The 3,784-nt window shown below is 52.7% G+C and overlaps 1 long non-coding RNA gene across 1 annotated transcript; it reads left to right on the forward strand.

Moving 5' to 3' along the window:
- The first annotated feature begins 462 nt into the window (after positions 1-462).
- LOC117436862 (uncharacterized) lies at positions 463-3,307 on the forward strand. Its single transcript, XR_004550182.1, has 4 exons — positions 463-665; positions 2,128-2,244; positions 2,892-2,952; positions 3,065-3,307. It is a non-coding gene; the product is annotated as an uncharacterized lncRNA (long non-coding RNA).
- The last annotated feature ends 477 nt before the right edge of the window (positions 3,308-3,784 follow it).

Here is a 3,784-nt window from a genome sequence, read left to right on the forward strand (position 1 = left end):
GCGTAATGGCGGCTCCGTACGGCGTTTACGTACGGCGGCTCCGTACTGCCTACTGCGCGTGCGTAATGGCGGCTCCGTACGGCGGCTCAGTACGGCGCCTTTGTACGGCGGCTGCGTACCGCGGCTCCGTACGGCGTTTGCGTACGGCGGCTCCGTACGGCGGCTCCGTACTGCCTACTACGCGTGCATAATGGCGGCTCCGTACGGCGGGTGCGTACTGCCTACTACGCGTGCATATTTGCGGCTTCGTACGGCGGCTCCGTACTGCCTAGTGCGCGTGCGTAATGGCGGCTCCGTACGGCGTTTGCTTACGGCGGCTCCGTACGGCGTTTGCGTACCGCGGCTCCGTACTGCCTACTGCGCGTGCGTAATGGCGGCTCCGTACGGCGGCTCTGTACGGCGCCTGCGTACGGCGGTTGCGTACCGCGGCTCCGTACGGCGGCTGCGTACTGCCTACTGCGCGTGCGTAGTGGCGGCTCCGTGCGGCGGCTGCGCGTGCGTATTGCGCGTTCGCTGAGGCGGTGTGGTTGAGCGGAGCATGCGCAGGTGTCCCGTCCGAGCTGAAGCGGTCGGTATGGCTGCCAGCGCCAAGTCGTTCCTGTCCGATGCGGGCTATGGGGAGCAGGAGCTGAACGCGAACTCTGCTCTCATGGAAGTCGACAAAGGTGAGGCCGAGCGGCCATGGCAGTGCCTGCCTTGTAATGTTGCTGTTATGGTCCTCGGCTTCCACCGCCTGAGGGGCGGTGTTGTCTCGGCCCGCGGTCCTCGGCTGACGGGAGCTCGCTTTTGTACCGCCAGCGGGGGGTGGAGAGGGCATGGCCGGGAAGCAGTGTCGGTGTCTGCAGTGGTTGTTGGTGTCTCGTTTAGGTCTCAGGTATGGGAAGCTCGGAGAGCAGTGCGAAGCCGTCGTTCGTTTTCCCAGGCTCTTCCAGAAATACCCTTTCCCTAATCCTAACCCTCTTCTGCGTCGGGTAGAAGAGGGGGCACGAGAAAGGCACCCTGGGCAAAGGGAAACCCTGTGGGCACAGGGCGAGGTCTCGTAATAGCATGATGGCACCTCTGGGGGGCCCTGAGGAACGTTGTGTGCTGGGCGACCTCCCTGTAAGCAGGGCTCAGGTCTTTGTTACTCTTGGTTTTGGCCTTTGGCCGTCTTGCTCTTTTGGCTGCCCGGAGAGCGTGGCAACCCTGAAAGGAGGGTGAGAGCCAGCGTCTCCACACCCGAGGGGGAAATAGAGCTCTCTTGGACCCCCAGGCCACCCTGTAAGCAGGGGAGGGCCATTTCCCTGCCCCTCTCCTCTGCCCCAGCAGCTCTCTGCCTGCTGGTGGCCTACCCAGCCTGATCCCCTGTTGTCAGGGCGTGTCATAACATTTGGCCCTTGGCCTGTTGAAGCTCTCCGGCTTCCACGCAGCCCTGGGCATGGTCTGAGGCTCTCCTCTATTGCTTGGTGAGTAGGGTGACTCCCCGGACAGTGGCTGCACGGAGACCGTCTCCCTTTTTGGGACGTTTTGTTTTGTGTTTGTCTTGTCCTTGTCTATCAATGTGGGGGAGTGAGTGAGCTTGTCCTTTAGGCCCCTGTTAAAATTGCTGCAGCTTAGCTTAAGCCTCCCTGGAGGGAGAGCAGGTCGCTGTGCAGTAACAGGGGGGTCTTCCCTAAGTCCACGAGCGGAGGGATGGTCTGGACTCGCCCCTTCTTTCCAAAGACGGCGCCAAGCCACTTAGTCGTGGTGCAGGCAATGCGATCTGCCTGTAGTCAGGATCTGGGTCTCTGCCTGCATGTCTGCCTGTGCTGCTGGTGACCTGGCAGCGTGACCCCCTGTTGTCAGGGCATGTCACAGTATTTTCCCCTTTGTGCCTGGAAGCCGGAGAGCTTCAATACGCCGTCACCCTCATGAGAACAAACCAGACCTTGTCAAGCCCCAGTCCCTTCCCTCTGTAGCACTGACCTGGAGCTAGTGAGAATGCACGTACAGTTTAGAGTGAGCTACTGCGTGAGGCTGCAGAGTGGTAATGGAAGGGCTAAAGGCATGAAGCAGATTTGGGATTGGAGCACTGTGTTTCCAGCTTTGACATCAGTTTTCTGTTTTACTTCAGTGCAACTATTTTAGTAATTATTTTTTTTTTATTAGTTCCTGTCCTTCACCTCTTGGGGAGTTTACTTACTGGATGCACTTCCTGGCCTTGTGTTTGACGCAGCAAAAGAAGATGTGGCACTGCGGATGAGCATACCGAGGAAGCTGCTTCTGGTAAGTAGGTGGAAGTAGAGAGAATAACAGTGCATTCAGCTGGAACTTCAGCACTGAGGCAAGCATGTATCTTGCTGATCTGCTTTGAAAGCTCAGGGCAAAGGCACTACCTTGTCCAGCAGCACAATCACTTCTTTTGAAGTCATTGACTCTTCAGAGGTTTGCTCCATCTGAAGCATTGTCTGCTTTTTTGCACTGCCTTTCTTTGGTATCACAGTGTCCTTGGATAGGTTGCTTCCTTATAAATGTAATGGTGTTTGCTTTGGAACAGTCAGACAAGCTTAGCTCCTGTTGGGCCAAGCTCTTGAATCTTTAAAAGTCAGCTAAGCTGTAAATTGTTCTGCGATTTCCTTGCGATAGTCTGGTTGTGCTGCCGGTCAGCACACAGAAAGAACAGGTCCCTTTTTCAGCTACACTAGCAAGTCTTTTAGCACAGCAGGGAGCTGTGGAGCAGGAGAAAATGAACGTCGGGTTTGGTGCGTGAATAGCTCTTGGGGAATGGGTAGAAGAAAGGGTTGTGTTGGGAGTAAATGTTAGGCTCTGCAAAGCTGAGGAATGTCCAGGTTTTTGCTGCGATACTGAACCTCTTTCTCTTTAGGCTAATCTATTTAGCTTGAATTCATGTGGGTAACTCTGTGCATGTTTAGCAGGTGGATGTAGCTGACTCAAGGAGAAAGCTGAGCAACCTTGGATGCTGAGCTCTAATTGGTGAGTCTAGAGGTTACTACTGTTTACAAAGCTAATGTTTATAACTTGTTTGTTCTTGTATTTGTAAAACTGCATTTGTGTATTTTGTAATACTGTATTTGTAAAAACACAGTGGGAAACTATAGCCTTGGCAGAGATCATTCTCTGCACGAAAACATGGGAAATTACAGAAGCATAACAAGACAATTGACCTTGCTTATGCCTGCCGAGAATCTTCTTATTGTCCAGTAACAAGGCTCAGGGTATTGGGATCGCTCACTGCGTGGCCTTGGCTCTGCAAGAATTGCACGAGTGCGGACTTGTAGAAATGCTTTTTGTTGTGTTAATAAAAAAATGGAGAGGGTGAGGGTGGATGGGAGGGACTATTGATTTTGTACTTGTATGGGTTGTTTCTGTACCCCTATGATGTTTTCCTCCCTGATTATAACTTGTTATAATTGTTGCCTTAAAAAAGGAGAGGGTGAGGGTGGGTGGGATGGACTGTTGATCTTGTATGGGTTGTTTCTGTACCCCTATGATGTTTCCCTCCCTGACTATAACTTGTTATAATTGTTGCCTTAACTGAAAACGGAGAGGGCGGGGGTGGATGGGAGGGACTATTGATCTTGTATGGGTTGTTTCTGTACCACTATAATGTTTTTCTCCCAGACTTTGACCTGTTGTACTTATTGTCTGAACTGAAAAGGGAGAGGGTGAGGGTGGATGGGACTGGCCATTGATGTTGTACTTGTATGGGTTGTTTCTGTACCCCTATGATGTTTTCCTTCCTGATTATAACTTGTTATAATTGTTGCCTTAAAAAGGGAGAGGGTGAGTGTGGATGGGATGGACT

Source organism: Melopsittacus undulatus, chromosome 12 (genome assembly GCF_012275295.1).
Source record: "Melopsittacus undulatus isolate bMelUnd1 chromosome 12, bMelUnd1.mat.Z, whole genome shotgun sequence".
Lineage (NCBI taxonomy): Eukaryota > Metazoa > Chordata > Aves > Psittaciformes > Psittaculidae > Melopsittacus > Melopsittacus undulatus.